This window comes from Elephas maximus, chromosome 9, assembly GCF_024166365.1.
Source record: "Elephas maximus indicus isolate mEleMax1 chromosome 9, mEleMax1 primary haplotype, whole genome shotgun sequence".
Taxonomy (NCBI): Eukaryota; Metazoa; Chordata; class Mammalia; order Proboscidea; family Elephantidae; genus Elephas; species Elephas maximus.
The window spans coordinates 44,744,037-44,757,128 of NC_064827.1; the positions used below are offsets into that span (position 1 = coordinate 44,744,037).

Genomic DNA, 13,092 nt, shown 5'->3' on the forward strand with positions numbered 1-13,092 from the left:
CAGAGCCAGCTCTGAACAAAACTATGTTTTGTTCCTTATTACTCAGCAAGTAGCACTGTAGCAGCATTCCTAATAATGATAATAGTAACATCTTACCTTCCTATTTTGCTTACCATTTACTAAGCTCTTATTTATAGTATCTCATCTAATCTACATAAAATCATGTGATTAATATTAATAATATAAACAAATAGGCTGAGATGGGTTAAACAACCTGTCCAAAATCATAAGAAAATGCTTCCCTTTCATAACACGGAGCAATCTGGAAGGCATTATGCTGAATGAAATTAGTCAGTTGCAAAAGGACAAATATTGTATGAGACCACTATTATAAGAACTGAAGAAATAGTTTAAATAGAGAAGAAAATATTCTTTGATGGTTACGAGAGTGGGGAATGAGGAGGGAGAGGGGTATCCACTAATTTAAGTGAAGGGAAAGACAGCACACAATACAGGAGAGGTCAGCACAACTGGACTAAATCAAAATCAAAGAAGTTTCCTGAATAAACTGAAAGCTTCAACAGGCCAGCGTAGCAGGGGTTGGGGTTTGGGGACCACGGTTTCAGGGGATATCTAGGTCAATTGGCATAACAAAATCTATTAAGAAAACATTCTGCATCTCAATTGGAAGAGTGACATCTGGGGTCTTAAATGCTATGAAGTGGCCATCTAAGATGCATCAATTGGTCTCAACCCACCTGGAGCAAAGGAGAATGAAGAATACCAAAGACACAAGGTAATTATGAGCCCAAGAGACAGAAAGGGCCACGTAAACCGGCAACTACATCAGCCTGAGACCAGAAGAACTAGATGGTGCCCGGCTACAACTGATGACTGCCCTGATGGGGAACACAACAGAGAACCCGTGAGGGAGCAGGAGAGCAGTAGGATGCAGGCCTCAAATTCTCGTAAAAAGACCGGACTCAATGGTCTGACTGAGACTAGAAGGACCCCAGAGGTCATGGTCCCCAGACCTTCTGTTAGCCCAAGACAGGAACCATTCCCAAAGCCAACTCTTCAGACAGGGGTTGGACTGAAATATAAGATAGAAAATGATACTGACGAGGAGTGAGATTCTTGGCTCAAGTGGACACGTGAGACTACGTGGGCAGCTCTTGTCTGGAGGGGAGATGAAAAGGCAGAGGGGGACGGAAGCTAGCTGAATGGACATGGAAATACAGGGTGGAAAGAAGGAGAGTGCTACCTCATTAGGGGGAGAGCAACTAGGAGTTTATAGCAAGGTGTATGTAATTTTTTGGATAAGAGACTGACTTGATTTGTAAACTTTCACTTAAAGCACAATAAAAATTAAAAAAAAAAAAGAAAATGCATCCCAATCTATATTGTGTTGAACTATGGAGGCCCAAGAAACACTACAGGCTTCTTTATACCCTGTCATATACTGAATTGTGTCCCCCCAAAATATATGCCAACTTGGTTAGGCCATGATTCCCAGTATTGTATGGTTGTTCTCCATTCTGTTATTGATATAATTTTCCTATAGGTTGTAAATTCTAATCTCTGCTTCTGGTTAATGAGGTAAAATGAGATTCTGTTGAAGAGGATTAGGCTGGGATGTAACACCCTTGCTCAGGTTACACCCCTGATCCATTGTAAAGGAAGTTTCCCCGGGGTGTGGCCTGCACCAGATTTTATCTTACAAGAGATAAAAGGAAAGGAAAGTGAGCAGAGTGGGGGACCTCATACCACCAAGAAAGCAGCACCAGGAGCAGAGCCTGTCCTTTGGGCCTGGGGTCCCTGAGCCTGAGAAACTCCTCGACCAGGGGAAGATTGATGATAAGGACCTTCCTCCAGAGCTGACACAGAGAGAAAGCCTTTCCCTGGAGCTGATGCCCTGAATTTGGACTTGTAGCCTACTAAACCAAAACCACTGCCGTCGAGTCGATTCCGACTCATAGCGACCCTATAGGACAGAGTAGAACGGCCCCATAGAGTTTCTGTGAGAAAATAAATTTCTTTTTGTTAAAGCCATTCACTTGTGGTATTTCTGTTACGGCAGCACTAGATGAGTAAGACATACTTCCTTGGATATTCACAGTGATTTTAGCATAGTAAAAGCTCCTAAAATTAATGGAGCAAACAAACCTGTAAAATGTACCCCAGAAGCTTTCAAAAATATTTAGCCACTAAACACACACTGTCTCTCTCATACATACAAACACATACAAATATATATAAATTATTAAGATCATGAATTAGTATCTCACAGAACACCAGTTTCCTGTTGGGAAATGCTGTAAGTCATGAATGTGAAATTCAAACTCCATAGTCCTTCTCAAGTTTAATTATTTATTAGCAATGTTTCATAATTTTCAGTGCATCAGGAAAAAATAGCCTCAATTTCCTCTTAGCTAAAAGGGTATTCAACTTATTAAAATAGATTATTCCCATCCAGAAGCTCCCCTGATGGAGAACTTGCATTTGTCTCTTCTTAGCACTTCAGGCAAACTGAATCTAATAAACAAAAGCCCAAGCTGAAAGTTTTCACTTGCTCCTTGTTTCTCTGACTCTCCTGGTGAATCCAATAGGGGTGGCAAAGTTGCTGTGAAAACCGGCTTACTTCCCTGTGCTAACTCTACAGGTTAGACACAATAAGGGCCATTTGGTTTGCTCTAATGTCTTCTGTCTTGTGTGGTTTCAGCATGTGTTCATTAAGTCTGTTATCCTCTGATGCCATCAGGCGTATGATCAAAAGTCAGCAGATATACCCTGAATAATTACATAAACATTCCTGCAAATGCACTTTAGGGTGAGAGACAATTCTAGTTACCTTGACTTGGTTTATGAATGGCACCTGTAATGATCGGAGGTTCTTTCTTACCCGTGGATGAGAATCGTAGGGGCCCCCAACTATCATCACTGGGTGAAGTCTTTCCAAGCCACCAGGTTCTTTGCAGCAGCCTTCACATCCTTGTTCCTTAGACTATAGATGATGGGGTTGAGCATGGGGGTCACCACCCCATAGAAGAGGGAGATGAGCTTGTCTGAAAAGTCCTGTTTGTCTGCCCCCAGCAGGTCCTTAGACTTGGGCTTCCTGTAAATAAAAAATAAGGTCCCATAGAAGAAGACCACCACAGAGCAGGTAGAGAAGGCCTTTTTCTTTCCCTCTGCAGAGGGTATCCTCAGGATGGTTGCAATGATGAACACACAGAAGAGAGAGATAAATAGAACTGGGACCCCCAGGAAGATCACATTTGTCACTCCCATGCTGATCACATTGATGGAAATATCAGCACAGGCTAACTTTAGGAGAATCTAACTTTAGCCAGAATCTCACGGGTGAAGTGGCTGATGACATTGTCCTCACAGAAGGGTAGCTGAATTGTCAAGGATGTATGTACCACAGAAGCAGCGCCACTAATAGCCCAGGAGCTGGCAGCCATAGGCACATAGATACCTTGCTCATGATCACAGGGTACCTAAGAGAGTTGCAGATGGACACAAAGCGGTCAAACGCCATCATGCTGAGAAGTAGGTACTCTGTTCCTGCCATGGCAAAGGAAAGAGCCATCTGCTCTGCACAGGCTGAGATGGAGATGGTTTCCCGGGGTGTCAGGAAGCTGTCCAGGACCAGAGGAACAGATGAGGTTATGCAGCAGATATTCAGGAAGGAGAGGTTCCCCAGGAAGAAGTACATGGGCGTGCCCAGGTGGGAGTCAAGGATGGTCACCAGGATGAGGACCCCATTGCCCAGTAGGATCACCAGGTACATCAGCAGGACCAGCACAAAGAAAATCTTCTCCAGCTTTGGGTAGTCAGATAGTCCCAGGAGAATGAACTCTATCACTGGGGAGGTCCAATTGACTTTTTCCATTTTGTATCCCCTCTGTCATCAGCAATGTTCAAAGCAGCACATCAGGCTTTCTTGAGAAGAGTCCTAGGCATCCAGTATGTCATCAGTTCCCTGCTGCATAATAGGAGAACGTACACGCATAGAGAAAGAGACTGAAAGAGATGGAAGAAGTTGTTTCTTAATTGTCAGATGAGAGAAGGTCAGAGCTGGAATAGAGTTTATGACAAATCAGCATTGAGTGAGGGCCTCATGTGTTCAGGTATGTGCGGGGAATTTTCTGATGTTGGTGCGTGCCCTCTTTGTAAAAGGCAGTTGTGTATAAAAGACAAATATGTGTCAGAGTAGAACTGTGCTCCACAGAGTTTTCAATGGCTGATTTTTGGAATTATATTACCAAGCCTGTCTTCTGAGGCACCTCTGGGTGGATTCAAACCTCTCAACTTTCTGTTACCAGCCAGGTGTGTTAAATATATGAAGTCTCGTTTGTACACCCAGGGACTTCAAATATTTCTACAGCTCCTTCTTAATTACAGTGGGGTGGGGTGTAGGAATGGATGAATGATGGAAGATGAGTGATTAATATTAATGAGCATCTACTCTGTGCCATATTCTTTGAAACACCCCATGGAGAAGATACTGTCTTTCTAGTTTTATAGATGAAGTAACCAAAACTCAGAGGAGCTAAAGAATTTGGTGTGTGGGGTTGAATAACCGAGCTGGGGTTGGATCCTAGACCCCAATTCTAAATTGTTTTTACCAGATAGCTGCCTCCCTCCTTTGGTTCACAGATTTTAAGAAGACTGTCTCTCCAGTACCAGCTGGATGCATTCTGTGATCTGCTGAGGTCATTGTCTACTGAGCATGCTCTATGCAGTCATGGTGGGAGGATTCATTCCAGATGTGCACTCAGGCAGGGCAGCTCCCACCCTAAATTTAACCCAGGGTGTTTTAACCTGACTCTATTGACATTTGGGGCAATAATCCTTTGTTTTGGGAGGCTGTCCTGTATACTGTAGGATGTTTAGCAGTGTCCTTGGCCTCAACCACTAGTGGCCAGCAGCATCTCTCCTGCCTACCCTGAGCTATAACAACCAATAATATCTCCAGATGTTGCCAAATGTCCCCTGGGGGTAGGAAGGACAAAACTTTGCCCAGTAAAGAACACTGATCTAACCCAGGAAAAGCCTCAGTCATTATGCAACCATGGACTTCACTGTATTTCCTGTGTAATTCCATTGCCCTTTCCTTACCCCTCAATAGAGCACTTAAAGGTGTCCCTGTTTGCTCAGTCCAGGCCCACTCTGGTGCCCCATTATGACATTCTGCCTCTGATTTATCCCACATTCCTCCCAGTGGCTGTCCTACCCACTCCAGAAAATGAAAAAGAAAACATTCCAGCCAGCTGCACAAATGAGACTTAATAGTGACAAGGACATGCCACAGCTTCTGTTGGAGGAACCACACCTATCCACTGCCATCACACATCCACTCAAATTTCCTACATGAATAATGTGGTGTGGGCATGAGCAGTGAATAGGATCTCACCTACATGAGACCTACATCTGTGGGAGTCTTAGTGCCTGGCACCTAAAAGTTGCTGAATAAACGTTTGTTCAATTGGATGGCCTTATGGTCAGAGAAGATGCTTCATAATATTTCAATGTTTTGGATTCTGCTAAGGCTTGATTTTGTAATCCATTCTGCCACTCTCTGTCTCTTTATTGATGCATTTAGTCCATTTACATTCAGTGTAATTATGGATAGGTATGAATTTAGTGCTATCACTTTGATGTCTTTTTCCATGTGTGGTTGGCAGTTTCTTTTTCCCACTTAATTTTATATGCTGAGTAGATTATCCTTATATATTGTCCTTTCCTCATATTCGTTGTTGTTGATTTTGTTTCTGCTAAGTCTTTATTTTTTTCTTCTATTTTATTTTGAAGATAGTTTGTCTCCTTTGTGGTTACCTTATTATTTACCCCTATTTTTCTAAATTTTAACCTGATATTTCTTTGTATCGCCTTGTCATCCTCTCCATATGGAAGTTCTACATTTCTTAGTTCCTCTTTATTGTTTTAATGTTGTCTTCTTTTACATAATAACATCGCTGTTTCCCTGTTTTGAGTGTTTTTTTTTTAATCTTCATTTATTTTTGTGATTTCCCTGTCTGGGTTGACTTCTGATTGCTCTGTCCAGTGATTTAGTCTTGGGTTGATATCTGATATTATCGATTTTCTAACCAAAGAACTCTTCTTAGTAGTTCTTGTACTTTTGGTTTGGTTTTTACCAATTCTCTAAACTTCTGTTTATCTGAAACGTCCTAATTGCACCTTCATATTTGAGAGAGAGTTTTGCTGGATATAAGATTCTTGGCTGGCACTTTTTCTCTTTCAATTTTTTAGATAAGTCATCCCATTGCCTTCTTGCCTGGATGGTTCCTGCCAAGTAGTCCAAGCTTATTCTTATTGACTCTCATTTGTAGGTGATTTTTTGTTTATCCCTAGCTGCTCTTAAAATTTTCTCATCTTTGCTTTTGGCAAGTTTGATTGTAATATGTTTTGGTGACTTTCTTTTAAAATCTACCTTATGTGGAGCTCAAAGAGCATCTTGGATAGATATCTTCCCATCTTTCACGATATCAGGGAAGTTTTCTGCCAACAAATCTTCGACAATTCTCTCTGTATTTTCTGTTATCCCTCCCTGTTCTGGTACTCCAATTGCTTGTAGGTTATTTCTCTTGATAGAGTCCTACATGATTCTTAAGGTTTCTTCATTTTTTAAAATCCTTTTATCTGATTTTTCTTCAAATATATTGGTGCCAACTGCTTTATCTTCAAGTTCAGAAATTTTGCCTTCCACTTGCTCAATTCTGCTCCTCTGACTTTCTATTGAGTTGTCTACTTCTGTAATTTTATTATTAATCTTCTGAATTTCTGATTGTTGTCTGTCTATGGATTTTTCCAGCTTATTAAATTTTTCATTATGTTCCTGAATAATCCCTTTAATTTCTTCAATTGCTTTATCTGTGTGTTCCTTGGCTTGTTCTGTGTATTGCCTCCTTTCCTTCCTGATGTCTTGAAGGGTTCTGTATATTAACCTTTTGTATTCTGCCTTTGGTAATTCCAGGAAGGTACTTTCGTCTAGAACATGCCTTGATTCTTTGTTTTGAGAGCTTGTTGAGGCAATCATGGTCTGTATCTTTATGTGACTTGATATTGACTGTTGTCTCCGAGCCATGTATAAGTTATTGTATTAGTTTATTTTATGTTTGCTTACTGTGTGGTAGCTTCTTGCTTTGTTTTGTTTTGATATGCCCAAATGGGTTGTTTGAGTGAGCTAGCTTATTTTCACCTTTGGAGCTCTGACGTCCTGTCCCCAGATGGCTAGAGCTGTTATCAGGTCTATCAGTCTAGGAGTCCATTCACTGTTCTTGTATGAATTCAGCTCAGGTGTCCAGGTAGCTGATCATCAAATGTGTGGTACAGGGGCGGAGCCAAGATGGCGGACTAGGCAGATGCTACCTCGGATCCCTCTTACAACAAAGACACGGAAAAACAAGTGAATCGATCACACACATAACAATCTACGAACCCTGAACAACAAACACAGATTTAGAGACAGAGAACGAACTAATACGGGGAAGCAGCGATTGTTTCCAGAGCCTGGAGCCAGCGTACCAGTCAGGTACGGCACAAGCAGAGAGCTGCTCCACCCCCCTGAACTAACACTGGGAGGGGGCCCGGCTGGTTCGCGCGGGCGGCGTGGGACGCAGCCGGTAGGAGAAGTCCCTGGGAGGCAGTGACTGGTCTTGGAACGGGGAGAGCAGCGTCCCACCCGGGGAACCGTCCCGCCGGGATTTGGACTGGATGCAGGTACGGCATAAACATGGGGAATTGCTCCACCCCCCTGAACTAACCCCGGGAGGGGGCCCAGTTGGGTCGCGCCGGCGGCGTGGGACGCAGCCAGTAGGAGAAGTCCCCGGGAGGCAGCGACTGGTATTGGAGCGGGGAGAACAGCGTCCCAGCCGGGACACTCGGTCACGGCACAAGCACGGGGAGCTGCTCCACCCAACTGAACTAACCCCGGGAGGCGGCCCAACTGGTTCGTGGAGGCGGCACGGCAATGCGGCTGGAGGGACGAGAAGTCCCCGGGAGGCAGCGACTGATTTTGGAGACGAGAGTGCACCGTCCTAGTAGGGGAGCCTTGACGCTGGGCGTGGGGCTGGAAGCGGAGGATCTGACCTTGACTCCAGCGGGCCAGACCCCCCAGGGGCAATCTCCACACAGCCAGCACACATAGGCGACGCGCCCCGCGGGAATCTCAGATATAATAGTCATTCCAAGCAAGACAAGCAACTCTGGCTATATTCTGAGGTTTTACTCTCCTATCTTCTGTTCCCTCCCCCACCCTCCCCAGGAGGCTTCATTAACATCTGAATAGCCTGAGCCAGAGGGAGAACTCTGATAGGGATCTGACTGCATTTTTTTTTTAGCGGATTTTCTGGAAAAACTAGTTTCCCAGTGATGGCTCGGAGACAACAATCCATATCAAACCACTTAAAGAAGCAGACCGTGACAGCTTCTCCAACCCCCCAAACAAAAGAATCAAAATCTTTCCGAAATGAAGATACAATCCTGGAATTATCAGATACAGAATATAAAAAACTAATTTACAGAATGCTTCAAGACATCACAAATGAAATAAGGCAAACTGCAGAACAAACCAAGGAACACACTGATAAAACTGTTGAAGAACTCAAAAAGATTATTCAAGAGCATAGTGGAAAAATTAATAAGTTGCAAGAATCCATAGAGAGACAGCATGTAGAAATCCAAAAGATTAACAATAAAATTACAGAATTAGACAATGCAATAGGAAGTCAGAGGAGCAGACTCGAGCAATTAGAATGCAGACTGGGACATATGGAGGACCAGGGAATCAACACCAACATAGCTGAAAAAAAATCAGATAAAAGAATTAAAAAAAATGAAGAAACCCTAAGAATCATGTGGGACTCTATCAAGAAGGATAACCTGCAGGTGATTGGAGTCCCAGAACAGGGAGGGGGGACAGAAAACACAGAGAAAATAGTTGAAGAACTCCTGACAGAAAACTTCCCTGACATCATGAAAGACGAAAGGATATCTATCCAAGATGCTCATTGAAACCCCATTTAAGATTGATCCAAAAAGAAAAACACCAAGACATATTATCATCAAACTCACCAAAACCAAAGATAAATAGAAAATTTTAAAAGCAGCCAGGGAGAAAAGAAAGGTTTCCTTCAAGGGAGAATCAATAAGAATAAGTTCAGACTACTCAGCAGAAACCATGCAGGCAAGAAGGGAATGGGACGACACATACAGAACACTGAAGGAGAAAAACTGCCAGCCAAGGATCATATATCCAGCAAAACTCTCTCTGAAATATGAAGGCGAAATTAAGATATTTACAGATAAACACAAGTTTAGAGAATTTGCAAAAACCAAACCAAAGCTACAAGAAATACTAAAGGATATTGTTTGGTCAGAGAACCAATAATATCAGATATCAGCACAACACAAGGTCACAGAACAGAACGTCCTGATATCAACTCAAATAGGGAAATCACAAAAACAAACAAATTAAGAGTAATTAAAAATATATATATATAACAGGGAATCATGGAAGTCAATAGGTAAAAGATCTCAATAATCAAAAAGAGGGACTAAATACAGGAGGTATTGAACTGCCATATGGAGAGTGATACAAGGCGATATAGAACAATACAAGTTAGGTTTTTACTTAGAAAAATAGGGGTAAATAATAAGGTAACCACAAAAAGGTATAACAACTCTATAACTCAAGATAAAAGCCAAGAAAAACGTAACGACTCAACTAACATAAAGTCAAACACTATGAAAATGAGGATCTCACAATTTACTAAGAAAAACGCCTCAGCACAAAAAAGTATGTGGAAAAATGAAATTGTCAACAACACACATAAAAAGGCATCAAAATGACAGCACTAAAAACTTATTTATCTATAATTACCCTGAATGTAAATGGACTAAATGCACCAATAAAGAGACAGAGAGTCACAGACTGGATAAAGAAACACGATCCATCTATATGCTGCCTACAAGAGACACACCTCAGACTTAGAGACACAAACAAACTAAAACTCAAAGGATGGAAAAAAATATATCAAGCAAACAATAAGCAAAAAAGAAGAGGAGTAGCAATATTAATTTCTGACAAAATAGACTTTAGACTTAAATCCACCACAAAGGATAAAGAAGGACACTATATAATGATAAAAGGGACAATTGATCAGGAAGACATAACCATATTAAATATTTATGCACCCAATGACAGGGCTGCAAGATACATAAATCAAATTTTAACAGAATTGAAAAGTGAGATAGATACCTCCACAATTATAGTAGGAGACTTCAACACACCACTTTCGGAGAAGGACAGGACATCCAGTAAGAAGCTCAATAGAGACACGGAAGATCTAATTACAACAATCAACCAACTTGACCTCATTGACTTATACAGAACTCTCCACCCAACTGCTGCAAAATATACTTTTTTTTCTAGCGCACATGGAACATTCTCTAGAATAGACCACATACTAGGTCATAAAACAAACCTTTGCAGAGTCCAAAACATCGAAATATTACAAAGCATCTTTTCAGACCACAAGGCAATAAAACTAGAGATCAATAACAGAAAAACTAGGGAAAAGAAATCAAATACTTGGAAAATGAACAATACCCTCCTGAAAAAAGACTGGGTTATAGAAGACATCAAGGAGGGAATAAGGAAATTCTTAGAAAGCAACGAGAATGAAAATACTTCCTATCAAAACCTCTGGGACACAGCAAAAGCAGTGCTCAGAGGCCAATTTATATCGATACATGCACACATACAAAAAGAAGAAGGAGCCAAAATCAGAGAACTGTCCCTACAACTTCAACAAATAGAAACTGAGCAACAAAAGAATCCATCAGGCACCAGAAGAAAACAAATAATAAAAATTAGAGCTGAACTAAATGAATTAGAGAACAGAAAAACAACTGAAAGAATTAACAAAGCCAAAAGCTGGTTCTTTGAAAAAATTAGCAAAATTGATAAACCATTGGCTAGACTGACTAAAGAAATACAGGAAAGGAAACAAATAACCCGAATAAGAAACGAGAAGGACCACACCACAACAGAACCAAATGAAATTAAAAGAATCATTTCAGATTATTACGAAAAATTGTACTCTAACAAATTTGAAAACCTAGAAGAAATGGATGAATTTCTGGAAAAACATTACCTACCTAAACTAACACATTCAGAAGTAGAACAACTAAATAGACCCATAACAAAAAAAGAGATTGAAACAGTAATAAAAAACTCCCAACAAAAAAAAGCCCTGGCCCGGACGGCTTCACTGCAGAGTTCTACCAAACTTTCAGAGAAGAGTTAACACCACTACTTCTGAAGGTATTCCAAAGCATAGAAAATGACGGAATACTACCCAACTCATTCTATGAAGCCACCATCTCCCTGATACCAAAACCAGGTAAAGACATTACAAAAAAAGAAAATTATAGACCTATATCCCTCATGAACATAGATGCAAAAATCCTCAACAAAATTCTAGCCAATAGAATCCAACAACACATCAAAAAAATAATTCACCATGATCAAGTGGGATTTATACCAGGTATGCAAGGCTGGTTTAATACCAGAAAAACCATTAATGTAATCCATCACATAAATAAAACAAAAGACAAAAAACCACATGATCTTATCAATTGATGCAGAAAAGGCATTTGACAAAGTCCAACACCCATTTATGATAAAAACTCTTACCAAAATAGGAATTGAAGGAAAATACCTCAACATAATAAAGGGCGTCTATGCAAAGCCAACAGCCAATATCACTCTAAATGGAGAGAACCTGAAAGCATTTCCCTTGAGAACAGGAACCAGACAAGGATGCCCTTTATCACCGCTCTTATTCAACATCGTGCTGGAAGTCCTAGCCAGGGCAATTAGGCTAGACAAAGAAATAAAAGGTATCCGGATTGGCAAGGAAGAAGTAAAGTTATCACTATTTGCAGATGACATGATTATATACACAGAAAACCCTAAGGAATCCTCCAGAAAACTACTGAAACTAATAGAAGAGTTTGGCAGAGTCTCAGGTTATAAGATAAACATACAAAAATCACTTGGGTTCCTCTACATCAACAAAAAGAACACCGAAGAGGAAATAACCAAATCAATACCATTCACAGTAGCCCCCAAGAAGATAAGATACTTAGGAATAAATCTTACCAAGGATGTAAAAGACCTATACAAAGAAAACTACAAAGCTCTACTACAAGAAATTCAAAAGGACATACTTAAGTGGAAAAACATACCTTGCTCATGGTTAGGAAGACTTAACATAGTAAAAATGTCTATTCTACCAAAAGCCATCTATACATTTAACGCACTTCCGATCCAAATTCCAATGTCATATTTTAAGGGGATAGAGAAACAAATCACCAATTTCATATGGAAGGGAAAGAAGCCCCGGATAAGCAAAGCACTACTGAAAAAGAAGAAGAAAGTGGGAGGCCTCACTTTACCTGATTTCAGAACCTATTATACAGCCACAGTAGTCAAAACAGCCTGGTACTGGTACAACAACAGGCACATAGACCAATGGAACAGAATTGAGAACCCAGACATAGATCCATCCACGTATGAGCAGCTGATATTTGACAAAGGACCAGTGTCAATTAATTGGGGAAAAGAAAGCCTTTTTAACAAATGGTGCTGGCATAACTGGATAATCATTTGCAAAAAAATGAAACAGGACCTATACCTTACACCATGCACAAAAACTAACTCCAAGTGGATCAAAGACCTAAACATAAAGACTAAAACGATAAAGATCATGGAAGAAAAAATTGGGAAAACCTTAGGAGCCCTAATACAAGGCATAAACAGAATACAAAACATTACCAAAAATGACAAAGAGAAACCCAATAACTGGGAGCTCCTAAAAATCAAACACCTATGCTCATCTAAAGACTTCACCAAAAGAGTAAAAAGACCACCTACAGACTGGGAAAGAATTTTCAGCTATGACATCTCCGACCAGCGCCTGATCTCTAAAATCTACATGATTCTGTCAAAACTCAACCACAAAAAGACAAACAACCCAATCAAAAAGTGGGCAAAGGATATGAACACACATTTCACTAAAGAAGATATTCAGGCAGCCAACAGATACATGAGAAAATGCT

General features: G+C 40.7%; 1 protein-coding gene and 1 pseudogene across 12 annotated transcripts in view; one reads left to right on the forward strand and one right to left on the reverse strand.

Moving 5' to 3' along the window:
* SPAAR (small regulatory polypeptide of amino acid response) overlaps positions 1 to 13,092 on the forward strand; it is a 79,115-nt gene that overhangs the window by 41,164 nt on the left and 24,859 nt on the right. The window lies entirely within an intron of this gene.
* On the reverse strand, positions 2,878 to 3,835 carry LOC126083220 (olfactory receptor 2S2-like; annotated as a pseudogene).